At 44.2% G+C, this 15,507-nt stretch overlaps 1 protein-coding gene across 7 annotated transcripts in view; it reads right to left on the reverse strand.

Annotated features, from left to right (window-relative positions):
* TNFRSF17 (TNF receptor superfamily member 17) overlaps positions 1–15,507 on the reverse strand; it is a 141,419-nt gene that overhangs the window by 59,015 nt on the left and 66,897 nt on the right. For 6 of the 7 annotated variants that reach the window (XM_074382220.1, XM_074382217.1, XM_074382218.1 and 3 more), the window contains one exon: positions 8,392–8,502. The exons of the other annotated variant lie outside the window; for it this stretch is intronic. The gene's annotated coding sequence lies outside the window, so the exon portion shown is untranslated. The remainder of the gene's footprint in view (positions 1–8,391; positions 8,503–15,507) is intronic. 7 annotated transcript variants of the gene reach the window in all.

The following is a 15,507-nucleotide window of genomic DNA, read 5'->3' on the forward strand; positions in this document are numbered from 1 at the left end:
CAAAGTGCTTTGGTGCCTTAGATGAACTTGAAAGGCAGTCTAGGATACAGAACTGTAATTTCTAGGCAACTCCTAGCGCTGGGCTGAACTCAGAGCCAGAGAACTGGGTGGCATGTGACCTAGAGACATTCCTGGAGTACCAGCCCTCCCCCAACACCAGGCAATGCAGCTCACAGCAGTGAAAGTGACTTCTCAGCCGTGCGTGTGGTGTCTCACGCCTGTAATCCCAGCACTTTGGGAGGCCGAGGTGGGTAGATCACGAGGTCAAGAGATCGAGACCATCCTGGTCAACACGGTGAAACCCCGTCTCTACTAAAAATACAAAAAAATTAGCTGGGCATGGTGGCGCGTGCCTGTAATCCCAGCTACTCAGGAGGATGAGGCAGGAGAATTGCCTGAACTCAGGAGGCGGAGGTTGCGGTGAGCTGAGATCGTGCCATTGCACTCCAGCCTGGATAACAGGAGCGAAACTCCATCTCAAAAAATAAAAATAAAAATAAAAATAAATAAATAACAAAAGTGCAAAGATTTGTCCAGGAAGTGTCAGAAACTATCAGGCAAATTATTGGCAGGTGCAGTGGCTCACACCTGTAATCCCAGCACTCTGGGAGGCTGAAGCGGGTGGATCATGAGGTCAAGAGATCGAGACCATCCTGGCCAACATGGTGAAACTCCATCTCTACTGAAATACAAAAATTAGCTGGGCATGGTGGTGCACACCTGTAGTCCCAGCTACTTGGGAGGCTGAGGCAGGAGAATTGCTTGAACTCAGCAGGCGGAGGTTGTAGTGAGCCGAGATCACACTACTGCACTCTAGCCTGGTGCCTGGTGACAGAGCAAGACTGTCAAAAAAAAAAAAGATTAAAAAAAAAGAAACTATCAGGCAAATTATCATTCTCCAAATTTATGTTTCAGTAGAAACTGAAATATGGAAATACTAAATTGACTGTACACAAACAAAAAATTTCAAATGAGTACTACTCGTCTGCTTTGCTAATTGGAAATTAGCCAGTCCTTCTGCTAGGCAATTAAAAACAGACTTTAATCGCCCGGCTAGAAATTAAAGGCCATCCCACTCTCAATCTGATACTGCTGTTATTAGCTTAGTGACATTAGCAATGTTTAGTCACAGCCACAAAGATTAGCAACCACCAGCCTGACTTATCTGACAAAAGCAATTTAAACCCCTAAGAAACAGGATGTAATTTATAGGGGGTAAAGGCAGGAAATGTGTTTCTAAGCACTAAAATAATACTATCTTTCTCTCTTACAATTCAAGCAGCAATATAAGCAGTATCACCACTCCAAAGGGCATTCAGCAATGTGAATGAAAAGGCTGTGAAAAATAAATATTCTTGGCTGGGCTCCATGGCTCATGCCTGTAATCCCAGCACTTTGGGAGGCTGAGGCAGGAGGATCCCAGGAGTTGGAGACCAGTCTGGGCAACATAGAGAGACCCTGTCTCTACAAAAAAAAAAAAAAAAAAATTAGCCAGCCATGCTGATGCATACTTATAGTCCCAGCTACTCAAGAAGCTGAGGTTGTCAGGTGCAGTGGCTCATGCCTGCAATCCCAGAACTTTGGGAAGCCAAGGTGGGTGGATCACCTGAGGTCAGGAATTTGAGAGCAGCCTGGCCAACATGGTGAAATCCCATCTCTACTAAAAATACAAAAATTAGCTGGACATGGTGGCAGGTGTCTGTAATCCCAGCTACTTGGGAGGCGGAGGCAGGAGAGCTGCTTGAACCCAGGAGGCAGAGGTTGCAGTGAGCCGAGATCACACCAATGCATTACAGCCAGGGGGACAAGAGCAAGACTTTGACTCAAAAATTAAATCAATAAACAAATAAATGATAAACTTGGGGGAAAAAAAAAGAAGCAGCTGAGGTCAGAGGATTACCTGAGCCCAGGAGGTCAAGGCTGCAGTGAGCCATGATTGTTCCAGTATACTGTAGCCTGGGTGACAAAGCAAGATCCTGTCTAAATACATATATGTGTATATGTGTGTGTGTGTGTGTGTGTGTGTGTGTGTGTGTATGTGTATTCTTTGATCCAGAAGTTCACATCCAGAAATTTCTTTTTTTTCTTTTTTTCTTTTTTTGAGACGGAGTTTCACCCTTGTTACCCAGGCTGGAGTGCAATGGCGCAATCTCGGCTCACCGCAACCTCCGCCTCCTGGGTTCAGGCAATTCTCCTGCCTCAGCCTCCGGAGTAGCTGGGATTACAGGCACGCGCCACCATGCTCAGCTAATTTTTTGCACCATTAGTAGAGACGGGGTTTCACCATGTTGACCAGGATGGTCTCGATCTCTTGACCTCGTGATCCACCCGCCTCGGCCTCCCAAAGTACTGGGATTACAGGCTTGAGCCACCGCGCCCGGCCCAGAAATTTCTTTTACAGACTTAAGGAAGTCTTCAAAGGTTTGGTTACGAAAATGTTCATCACCATGTTATCAAGTGGAACTTCACAACAATGCAGTACCACGTACTTATGTGTAAAAATAGCACAAAACCAGATCCTCTGAGATATCAACAAATTTGGGAGGAAGAAGGTGGAATTGATTGATTGGTTGATTGACTGATTGATTGGAGACAAAGTCTCACTCTGTTGCCCTGGCTGGAGTACAGTGCAACCTCCGCCTCCCTGGATTCAAACGATTCTCATACTTTAGCCTCCCAAGTAGCTGGGATTACAGACACATACCATCACACCCGGCTAATTTTGGTATTTTTAGTAGAGACAGGGTTTCGCCATTTTGGCCAGGCGGGTCTCAACTCCTGATCTCAAGTTATCCACCTGCCTCAGCCTCCCAATGTGCTGGGATTACAGGCATTAGCCACCATACCAAGTCGAGGGTGGAATCTAGAATCAGAACTTGAATAGATAGTCTCAAAGATATATTAATATGAATACCCAAAAGCCCATGAAAAGATGCACAAAATCACTAATCGTTAGGGAAATACAAACAAAACCACAACGAGATACCACTTTATAATCATTAGGATGGCTGTTACTTAAAAAACAAACAGGGGCTAGGCAATGTGGCTCACACCGTAAACCCATCACATTGGGAGGCCAAGGCAGGTGGACCATCTGAGGTCAGGAGTTAAAGACCAGACTGGCCAACATGGTGAAATCCTGTCTCTACTAAAAATACAATAATTAGCCGAGTGTGGTGATGTGTGCCTGTAGTCCCAGCTCCCTAGGAGGCTGAGGCAGGAGAATCACTTCAACCTGGGAGGCGGAGGCTGCGGTGAGCTGAGATCACACCACTGCACTCCAGCCTCGGCGACAGAGTGAGACTGCGTCTCAAAAAACAAAACAAACTGGGCTGGGCATGATGGCTCACACCTGTCATCGCAGCATTTTGGGAGGCTGAGGCTGGGGATTGCCTGAGGCTAGGAGTTTGAGACCAGCCTGGATAACAGTGAGACCCCGTTTCTATTTTAAAAAATCGAAAGCAGAAAATGGCAAGTTGGTGACGATTTGAAGAAATTATTGGAAACTTCGTGCACTAGCACGGGATTATAAAACAATGCAGCCACTGTGGACAAACATAAGACAATTCCTCCACAAAATTGAGCCGAGAATTACTATATGATTCAGCAATTTTGCTTTCCAGTATACACACAAAAGAATTGAAAGCAGGGACTGGAACAGATATTTCCATGCCAATGTTAATGGCAATAGCCAAATGTTTATTCACAATAGCCAAAAGGTAGAAGCAACCAAATGTCCACTGATGGATGAATAGATAAAAGGTGGTACTTCTATATATATTATGTATATATATACACAACAAAATAATTTTTAGGTGTGCATGTGACAAAGTCTTGCTATGTCATCCAGGCTGGGGTGCAGTGGCACAATCTTGGCTGACTGCAACCTCTACCTTCCAGGTTCAAGCGAGTTTCACGCCGAAGCCTCCCAAGTAGCTGGTACTAAGGTGCTTGCCAAGGTGCCTGGCTAATTTTTGTATTTTTAGTAGAGACAGGTTTTCACCATGTTGGTCAGGCTGGTCTCTAACTCCTGACATCAGCTGATCCACTTGCCTTGGCCTCCCAAAGTGCTGGGATTACAGGCATGAGCCACCATACCTGACACATTTACAACAGATGTTATAGAAGAAATTTCCTCAATGAGTAAAAAGGCAGACTCACTAAAGAAGGGGGTCATTAGGACCCTTTACAGTTGTGGCATTAGCTTCACAACTCGCTTTATCTGTCTTTGTTACTCCAGCATGATAGATGTTTTTTCAACCCAAGCTAATTTTAATTTTCTTATTGTATAGCTTTTTTTTTTTTTTTTTTTTTTTTTTTTTTTTTTTTTTTTTTTTTTTTTTTTGAGAGAGAGAGAGAGAGAGAGAGAAAGAGAGAGATGGGGACTTGCTATATTGCCCAGGTTGGTTTCAAACTCCTGGCCTCAAGCAGTCTTCCCACTTTGGTCTTCAAAAGTGCAAGGATCACAGGCGTGGACCACCATTCACAACCCTTACTCTATATTGATGTTTTTATATATAAAAAGTGGAATATTTTATATTACTGTCATGGTTACTGTGAACATTATGAAAATGGTGGGCTTAGAAAAAAATCTAGCAAAACCACAGCATGGCATGGGATCAAATGAAGATGGTTGAGTATATCAAATACATCAAAATTTCAGCCTTATCACAGAGCTGAATAAAAATGGCATTAATTGAGGTTATTGCCACAGAGAATAATGTGATTCATCAAGGTATTCATAAGGTGATTATACTGTAATTGTGAACTGCACTTAAGATTTACATATATTACTTATGTAGGAAGTAATGTATAAACAATGTCAACAATAACCACTCTAAGCAGTGGTACCTTCAATAATGTACTCTGGCTGGGCATGGTGGCAGGAATCTATAATCCTAGCTATTCAGGAGGGTGAGGCAGGAGGATGGCTTCAGTCCAGGAATTCCAGGCTGCAGTGAGCTATGATTGTACCAGTGTATTACAGCCTGGGCAACAGAGGAAGAGCCTGTCTTTTTTTTTTTTTTTTTTTTTTTGAGTCTGTCTTTTAATAAAGAAACACATAGATAGGCTGGGCGCCGTGGCTCACGCCTATAATCCTGGCACTTTGGGAGGCTGAGGCAGGTGGATCATGAGGTCAGGAGTTCAAGACCAGCCTGATCAACACGGTGAAACCACACCTCTACTAAAAATACAAAAATTAGCTGGGTGTGGTGGTGTGCACCTGTAATACCAGCTACTCAGGAGGCTGATACAGGAGAATTGCCTGAACTCGGGAGGTGAAGGTTGCAGTAAGCTGAGATCACACCACTGTACTCCAGCCTGGGCAACAGAGCCAGACTGTGTCTCAAAAATACATACATACATACATACATACATACATACATAAACAAAATAAGTTGGGGAGGCAGTGTTGAAAGACTTCTGCCTTCTTTTTTGTTTTGTTTGTTTTGTTTTGTTCTTGAGGTGGAGTTTTCGCTCTTGTTGCCTAGTCTGGAGTGCAGTGGCATGGTCTTGGCTCACTATAACCTCTTGTCTCCTAGGTTCAAAGGATTCTCCTGCCTCAACCTCCTGAATAGCTGAGTTTAACAGGCATATGCCACCACGCCCAGCTAATTTTTGTGTTTTTAGTAGAGATGGGATTTTACCATGTTGGCCAGGCTAGTCTTGAACTCCTGACCTCAAGTGATCCAACCACCTCGGCCTCCCAAAATGCTGGGATTACGGCGCCTGACCTCCTTGATAGCTTAGTTTTTTGTTACTGAGTTGTTCTTTGTATATTCTGAATATTAGCTCCTTATTAGACAGATGATTTGCATATATTCTTTTCCCATTCAGTGGATTTTTTTGTTTGGTTTTGTTTCACTTTTTAGACAGAGTCTCACTGTCATGCAGGCTGGAGTGCAGTGGTGCAATCTTGGCTCATTGGAACCTTGACCTCCTAGGCTCAAGCAATCCTCCTGCCCCAGCCTCCTAAGTAGCTGGAAAGTTAGGCATGCATCATCATGCCCAACTAATTTTTTTTTTTTTGGTAGAGACAAAGGTCTCTCTACGTTGCCCAGGCTAGTCTCAAACTCCTGGTTTCAAGTGATCCTCCTGCCTCAGCCTCCCAAAGTGCTGGGATTGTAGGTATGAGACACTGTGCCCAGCCCTCTGGGTTTTTGTTTTGTTTTGTAGAAACCACAGGATAAAACAGATTATGAGGCGATGCTTTGACAAGCTACACACAGTGGAGTCACAGTATCCCTGTATTTAACTTGGTAAATGCAACTATGAAGGTTTGAATGTGAGAAAGGCAGAAAGAGAAAGAAAGAGACAGAAATTAGACAGATAGAGAGAAAAATCCTTTAAATGATTCAGGGGTTTCTGCCCTCCACTCTGTAAGAACACAGAACCCATGGGCTGAGTGAAAGGAGGAGAGGGCATAGCTGCCCTTCCCCCTCAAGCTGTCTCAAAATCTAGGGCCTTTCACAATTCCTGTGCTCAGCAGGATTCCAGTTTTTTGTTTGTCTGAGAGAGAATCTCACTCTGTCACCGAGGCTGGAGTACATGGGAGCGATCTCAGCTCACTGAAGCATCTACCTTCCAGATTCAAGCGATTCTGCTACTTCAACCTGCTGAGTAGCTGGGATTACAAGCGTGTACACACCACCACATCTGGTTAATTTTTTTTTTTTTTTTGTATTTTTAGTAGAGGTTTCACCTTGGTGGTTAGGCTGATCTCAAACTCCTGGCCTCAAGTGATCTACCCACTCCAGCTTCCCAAAGTGCTGAGATTACAAGCATGAACTACTGTGCCCTGCTTATTTATTTATTTTTGAAGCAGGGTCTCACTATGTTCCCCAGACTGGAGTACGGTGGTGCCATTATAGCTCAGTGCCTCAGCCTTTCAGGTAGCTGGGACTACAAGCACACACCACTTCATCGTCTATTTATCCTTAACACATCTCTAAGGTTTTTTAATTTCCATTTTGAACACAGAGGGCCTCAGTAAGTAATAGTATCTGGCCTAAATTTATTTTGTTTCTTTTGAACATATTTTGTTTTGTTTTTGAGACAAAGTCTCCCTCTGTTACCCAGACTGGAGTGCCGTGATGTGATCTCAGCTCATTGCGACCTCCATCTCCCAAGTTCAAGTAATCCTCATACCTCAGCCTTCTAAGTAGCTGGGATTACAGGTGCATGCCACCATGTCCAGTTAATGTTTGTATTTTTAGTAGAGACGGGGTTTTGTCATGTTGGCCAGGCTGGTCTCGAACTCCTGACCTCAGGTGATCCACCCACCTCAACCCCTCAAAGTGCTGGCATTACAGGCATAAGTTACTTCGCCCAGCCTTATTACATCTTTAACACATCGCCAAGGTTTTCTAATCTACATTTTGAACAAAGAGAGGGCCTCAGCAGGTAATAGTATCTGGCTTTAATGTTATAAAATTTTGTTTCTTGTGTATGTGTTTTGGAAATGACCTATATTTCATTGTAAGAGACACATGCTTCCCATTTATTATAGAAATAAAGTTTGCTTTTAAAGTACATTTGTTCAATTATAAAAGGGTGTCAGTTTGAAAAAAAAAAGCAGTAAGTAAATAACAGCACAGATGATAAGTGCCGATGGCAAAAATGTGAAGACTGAGGCCAGGCATGGTGGCTCACACCTGTAATCCCAGCTCTTTGGGAGGCCGATGCAGGTAGATTACCTGAGGTCAGGAGTTCGAGACCATCCTGACCAATATGGTGAAACTCTGTTTCTATTAAAAATGTAAAAATTAGCCGGGCGTGGTGGCATTCACCTATAATCCCAGCTACTCAGGAGGTTGAGACAGGAGCATGCTTGAACCCAGGCAGTGGAGGTTGCAGTGAGCCAAGACTGTGCCATTGCACTCCAGCCTGGGCGACAGAGTGAGACTCTGTCTCAAAAATAAAAAAAAATTTTTAATGTGAAAATAGAAGAAAAAAAATGTGAAGCCTGAATGAAGCTTCAGAGACACAACTGTGGTGGTTAATGAGCCCTGGTTTGGGATCAGACTGGCTTGGGTTTGATTTTCAGCTCTGCCACATGGCTGCCACCCCAGCCTCTCACGTGACTGCTCTGTGATCCTGGGCCAGTTATTTGGTTGTCCTGAACCTAGTTACCTTATGGGGGAATAATCCCAAGCCCACAGACTCGTTTCCGGGGATGCAAAGAGATGTATGTGTAAACAAAAGACCCAGCACAGCATCTGATTCGGAAAAGCAGCCCACTGAATGGATGCTATTGATGTGACTACTGCTCTGCCTACCTGCAGACTAAATTCTGGGGCTGTAACCACCCAGTGGGTTTACCTTGCCCCCTGCCTAGACAGAGCAGATTTATCAGGACAGGGAAATTGCAGTGGATAAAGAGTAACTCACAAAGAGCCCGTTGTCGCAGAAGACAGGAGAATCACTTGAACCCGGGAGGTGGAGGTTGCAGTGAGCCAAGATCTCGCCATTGCACTCCAGCCTGGTTGACAGAGTGAGAGACTGTCTCAAGAAAAAAAAAATAATAATAAAATAAATAAATAAAAATAAGTATATAAATGGTTATATATAAAGCTAAAACTATGCCCTTATTCCATTTCCTTTTTTCCCTCTTCTAAAGAAATCGCTTTCCTCAAGCTGGCCCGCAGCCTCTCTGTGTCTGCTGTAATACTTTTCATGCTTGTATATGTTCCCATAACAACATAGACTATTGTTTTTTCAGCTTGAGTCTTTAAAAGTTTTTCGAGCCAGGCACGGTGGCTCAAGCCTGTAATCCCAGCACTTTGGGAGGCCGAGGCGGGTGGATCACGAGGTCAAGAGATCGAGACCATACTGGTCAACATGGTGAAACCCCATCTCTACTAAAAATACAAAACATTAGCTGGGCATGGTGACGCGTGCCTGTAATCCCAGCTACTCAGGAGGCTGAGAGGCAGGAGAATTGCCTGAACCCAGGAGGCGGAGGTTGCGGTGAGCCGAGATCACGCTATTGCACTCCAGCGTGGGTAACAAGAGCGAAACTCCATCTCAAAAAAAAAGTTTTTTACACCATTGAGGCGCAGTGGCTCATGCTTGTAATCCCAACACTCTGGGAGTCCGAGGTAGATGAATCACCTGAGGTCGGCAGTTTAAGACCAGCCTGACCAACATGGAGAAATGCTGCCTCTACTAAAAATATAAAATTAGCCGGAGGTCGTGGTACATGTCTGTCTCAAAAAAAAAAAGTTTTTCACAAATGACATCATATTGTACATAGTCTACAACTTTCCTCTCTGTCCCCAACATTAAGTTTTTAAGATCTGTCCCTGATGATACATTTAGATTTGGTTCATTTTTTTTTTTCTTTGAGACAATACAAAGGATCTATTGGCGCCTGCAACTAAAGAAGTCTGGAGGCTGGACTGCTGTGGCATGGTCATGGCTCACTGTAATCCCCACATCCCCAGCTCAAGACATCCTCCCACCTCAGCCTCTTGAGTAGCTGAGGCTAAGGTGCTACGATACTACGCCCAGCTGAGTTTTGTATTTTTTGTAGAGATAGGGTTTTGCCATGTTGCCCAGGCTGGTCTCGAACTCCTGGGTTCAAGCTATCCAAGTGCCTCAGCCTCCCAGAGTGCTGGGATTACAGGCGTGAGCCACTAGAGCCAACAAGATTTGGTTCATTCATGATAATTGCTGAATTGTATTCCATCACATATAGTTATTTCTTCTTCTACTGCTAGACATTTAGGTTTTTCTAATTTGGGATATTTTAAGCAGTGCTATAATGAATATCTTTTTTTTTTTTTTTTTTTTTTTTTTTTTTTTTTTTCTAATTCAGACATAGTATTGCTATGTTGCCCAGGCTGGAGTGAAGTGGCTAGTTCTTGGCTCACTGCAACCTCCACCACCGGGGTTCGAGCGATTCTTGTGCTTCAGCCTCCCAAGTGGCTAGAACTATAGGCACGTGCCACCACAGCAAGTTAATTTTTTTTTTTTTTTTTTTTCAGTAGAGACAGGGTTTCACCACATTGGCCAGGCTGGTCTCATACTCCTGACCTCAGGTGATCCACTTGCCTTGGCCTCCCTCAGTGCTGGGATTACAGGTGTGAGCCACAGTGCCTGGCATGAATACCTTTAAACCCATCTCTTGGTGCTAACCAGGGAGTTTTTCTAGCTCAGTATTTCCCAATCTGTTTCATGTCCAGCTCACAGAAAAAACAGTAATAGAGTATTTGTACTCAGGAGGCTCCTCACGGCCAGAGGCCACACGCTCATAGGCTAGAGCTACTTAGGTCCTGTGGGCACTGAGAGCATCAATTTCTCAGCACCTCTCATTCTTTTTTTTTTTTTTTTTTTTTTTTTGAGACGGAGTTTCGCTCTTGTTACCCAGGCTGGAGTGCAATGGCGCGATCTTGGCTCACCGCAACCTCCGCCTCTTGGGTTCAGGCAATTCTCCTGCCTCAGCCTCCTGAGTAGCTGGGATTACAGGCATGCACCACCATGCCCAGCTAATGTTTTGTATTTTTAGTAGAGATGGGGTTTCACCATGTTGACCAGGATGGTCTCGATCTCTTGACCTTGTGATCCACCCACCTCGGCCTCCCAAAGTGCTGGGATTACAGGCTTGAGCCACCGCGCCCGGCTGAGCACCTCTCATTCACTTGACCACTCACAGGTTGGGAAGTTCAAATCAAGGGAATGTACTTGGCAATGAAGCTGTATTGCTGGCTTGTGGGATAGGCACATCTCCACGTCAATATTATAGGTTGCAAAATGCTTTCCCAAGATGTTATAGCAATTCGTACACCTACCAGTGGTATGTATACGTCTCTATTTCCTCATATCTTTACCAACACTTTATGTTAACTTGACTTTTTTTTTTTAACAGGTTCTCACTCTGTTGCCCAGGCTGGTGTGCCATGGCATGATCATGGCTCACTCACTGCAACCTCAACTTCCTACACTCAAGTAATACTCCCACCTCAGCATCCTGAGTAGCACTACAGGCATGCACCACCATACCTGGCTAACTTTTTAAACTTGTAGTAGAGATGGGGAGGGCTTGCTATGTTGCCCACACTGCCATCTTAACCTCCCAAAGTGCTGGGATTACAGGTATAAGCCACCTCACCTGGCCTTCTTACCCCCTGCAGATATAAAATCAATTCACTGAGATTGTGGTATTACAGTAAAGAAAGAGGTCAATTAATGCAAAGCTGGCCAGGTGGAATACTAGAGCTATTACTCAAATCAGTCTCCCAGATAACTCAGAGACTAGGGATTGTATGGATAATTTGAAGGGCAGGGGGCTAGGAAATGGGTGCTGCTGATTGGTTGAGGATGAAATCATAGGGGTATGGAAATGGCCCCGGTGTGCTGAAACTGCCCCTTGGTGAGGATCATAGGACTGATTGAGTTGTAATTCACAGGTCTGATGGGGTGAGTTGGTTGCCAGAATACAAAAGTCTGAAAAACACCTCGAAGACCAGTTGTGGGTTCTATAATAGTGGTGTTATCTATAGCAGTAATTGGGGAAGTCACAAATCTTATGACTTCTGGCCATGACTTCTGAGTAGTAAGGGATGATAGAAACTTTGCCTATGTTTTAACAGAATTCACTCCCTTCCCACAACCTAAATCCTGGCCTTTTATTGGCTTACAAAGGTGGCCTTTGAGCAAGGAGGGTGTTTATTTTAGGGAGGGATTTTTATCATCCTTGCTTCAAAGTTAAACAATAAGGCAAAGGTTGCAGTGAGCCTGGATCAGCCACTGCACTCCATCCTGGGTGACACAGCAAGACACCATCTCAAATAAATAAATAAATAAATAAACAATAAGCTAAATTCCCTCCATGGTTAGCTTGGTCTACACCTAGGAATGAGCGAAGACAGCCAGCCTGTGAGGCTAGAAGAAAGATGGAGTCAGCCATGCTAGACTTCTCTCACTCTCATAATCTTTTCAAAGGCAGTTTCAAAGCAAATCCCATAATACATGATTAGATGCAGGAAAACAAACAAACCCCTTTATAGAAGATGTAAGAGAATAGATGACTGTTGATTGATCCATGAGGCAAGAGTAATTACAGTGAAATGAACTGAGAATAGGGAGTCTTTAATAAGGCTTGAAAACTGCATATTGGGCTTCTGGAGAAACATACACTGTGAATGTCTAATCCAATTTCCTGATCTCCGAGTCATGCACTTAATAAAGATGGTATCAATAAGAGGTCAGTCACATTTGGGGAAGTCAAAAGTCTGGAAGAGAAGGTAAGACCCCAACATCGGAAATTGTGTTGTGTTGATTATGCTAACATCAATTCCCAGGAAATTACTTCAGGATCAGGAAAATGTTTATTGGCCCTCAGTAGACTCAGAATGAATTGAAGTAAAATAAATGAATAAATTGGTGTGTGCTCTGCTACCAAAGAGAGGCGCATAGTCCAACGTCTCTCTTTTCCCTGTGTGCTAAGGAACTTAGAGCTAAATCAGTTGCTGTAGCTGACTTTAATCAAGAGATCTTGGCCAGGTGTGGTGGCTCACACCTGTAATCCCAGTACTTTGGGGGGCCAAGGCAGGAGGATCACTGGAAGCCAGGAGTTCAAGGCCAGCCTGGGCAACATAGTGAGACCTCCCCGCCAATCTCTACAAAAAAACAAACAAACAAAAAAATGGCCTGGCATGGTGGCACACACCTGTAATCCCAGCTACACACGAGGCTGAGGAGAGAGGATTGCTAGATCCCAGGAATATGAAGCTGCAGTGAGCTAGGACTACATCACTGCACTCCAACATGGGCAACAGAGTGAGGGTGAGATCCTGTCTCAGAAAGAGGGAAGGGAAGGGGAAGGGAAGGGAAGGAAAGGGAAAAGGGGAAAGGATTTCAATTGGAGGAAATAAAAGAAAAGAAAAAAAAGTGAAGCTCAGGTGGCTCAGGCGCTTTGGGAGGATGAGGCAGGTGGATCGCTTGAGGTCAGGAGCTCCAGACCAGCCTGGCCAACATGGTGAAACCCCGGTTCTACTAAAAATACAAAACTAAGACGGAGGTGGTGGCGGGTGCCTGTAATCCCAGCTTCTTGGGAGGCTAAGGCAAGAGAATTGCTTGAACCGGGGAGGCGTAGGTTGTAGTGAGCCGAGATTGCGCCACTGCACTCTAGCCTGGCGAGAGGGCAAGGCTTTGTCTCGAAACAAAACAAAACAAAATAATAAAAATAAAATAAAAAGTATCTTGATACCCTTTCCCCCTTCTTCTCTTTTTATGTCTTGGTTTCTGCGGTTTTATTAAAACAAGCTTCAAATCCTCTTTGGAAGTTGATAGGGATTTGAATCAGTGAGATTCTAAAATCGGAGATGTATCTATTCACTTATTTATTCTTTCTATTTTTTTTAAATAAAACGAACCCTTGTGTCGAGGGGTGACTTTCAATAGACGGCAGGGAGGGAGCTGCTCTGCTAGGTATGAAACCCCGACCCAGAAGTAGATCGTCTACGAAAGGTTTAGTGCCAGGTTCCCCACGAACGTGCGTTGCGCGACCGGCGAGGGGGCGGCCGCCTTTCCGGCCACACCCTGTTTCCCAGGACCAAGGGCTCTCGGTATGGACCCCGGTTCCAGCGCGCGGCGGGGCACGCCCTGCGCAAGGCGGAGCGGCCAGCGACGGTGGCGGGGGACTGGCTATCCAACGCCAATCGAGGCCCTCTCCTAGGAAATCAGAGATTTATTTTTAATCCAGCTGATCAGAAGAAAGCTTACTCATTAAAGCTTTGGAAGATATTCTTTAGAGGAGCTGGCGTATGCAGTTTCTGATTGAGTCCCTAAGCAAGAAACCCCAGTGCATAAGTGGATTTTGCATCAGTGAGGATGAAAGAGCACCCTAGCTTTGCAGTCTAACAGAACTGGGTTCAAATTATTCAACCTCTCTGAACTTCTGTTTTCTCATCTTGACAATATGGAGATAGCACAATGAGCCCTTCAGCGCTGTTCTGATGTTAAAGGTAAATAAATTTTAATTTTTAAAAGTTTTGCCTGGGCGTGGTGGCTCACATCCCAGCGCTGTAGGAGACCAAGGGAAGAGGATCTCTTGAGGCCAGGGGTTTGAGACCAGCCTGGCCAATGTAGTATAACTCCATCTCTAAAAATAGTAAATAAATAATTTTATTTTTTACTTTCATTTTTTAATTTTTTTGAGATGAGGTGTTGCTCTGTTGCCCAGACTGTAGTGCACTGTGTAATCATAGCTCACTGCAACCTCAAAGTCTTGGGCTCAAGTGATCCTCCTGCCTCAGCCTCCCAAGTAGCTGGGACTACAGATGACTGCACTGTGCCCAGGTTTTTTGTTTGTTGAGACAGGTCTCACTGTCATCAATGCTGCGCAGTGGTGCAGTCATGGCTCACTGCAGCCTATAGCCTACATCTTCCAGGCTCAAGCTATCCTGCGACGTCAACCTCCCAGGTAGCTGAGACTACAGGAATACACCACCATGCTCAGCTAATTTTTACATTTTCTTTTGTAGACACAGGGTCTTGGCTTTGTTGCCCAGGCTGGTCTTGAACTCCCGGCTTCTAGCGATCCTCCCATCTCAGCCTCCCAAAGTGCTGAGACTACAGGCTTGAGCCCCTGCTCCTGGCCAAAGATAAATATATTTTAAACATAATAAACCGAATCATCCAGCAGTTTCTTTCTTTCTTTTTTTTTTTTTTTGAGACAGAGTCTTGCTCTGTTGCCCAGAGTGGAGTGCAGTGGTGTGATCTCAGCTCACTTCAATCTCTGACTCCGGGGTTCAAGTAATTCTCCTGTCTCAACCTCCCAAGTAGCTGGGATTACAGGTGTACACCACCATGCCTGGCTAATTTTTGTACTTTTTTTTAGTAGAGATGAGGTTTCACCATGTTGGCCAGGCTGGTCTTGAACTCCTGACCTCAAAGTGATTTGCCCACCTCGGCCTCCCAAAGTGCTGGGATTATAGTCATGAGAGCCACCATGCCCAGCTAGCAGTTCTACTTCTAAATGGACATTCTAAAGAGTTGAAAGCATGGACTGAAATATGAACAGGTGTCATAGTAGCATTAGTTACAATAGCCAAAAGACAGAAATGACCTGTGTCCATCCACAGATGAATGGACAAACAATACACAGTGTATATACATACAATGGCATAAATTTCAGTCTTACAAAGGAATGAGACTCTGATACCTGCTACCACATGGATGAACCATGAAGAATATCATGCTAAGTGAAAAAAGCTGGCCGCAAAACGATAAATATTATATAATTCCACTTTTGTGAGTTAACCTAGAATAGGCAACTTCACAGACACAGAAAGTAAAATTGAGATTACCAGGGTCCACGGGAGGGAGAAATGAGAGAGTTAATGTTTACCGGGTATGGCATTTCTTTTCTTTTTTCTTTTCTTTTTTTTTTTTTTTAAAGATAATCAAATGTCAGCTTTATTGTTTCTATAGTAACATCTTTTTGTACTGAAAACTGTAAAAACAGGATAAACTTTGCTCTTATTGCAACCCAAATTTTTG

The sequence above is a fragment of the Saimiri boliviensis genome, chromosome 12, assembly GCF_048565385.1.
Source record: "Saimiri boliviensis isolate mSaiBol1 chromosome 12, mSaiBol1.pri, whole genome shotgun sequence".
NCBI classification, from domain to species: domain Eukaryota; kingdom Metazoa; phylum Chordata; class Mammalia; order Primates; family Cebidae; genus Saimiri; species Saimiri boliviensis.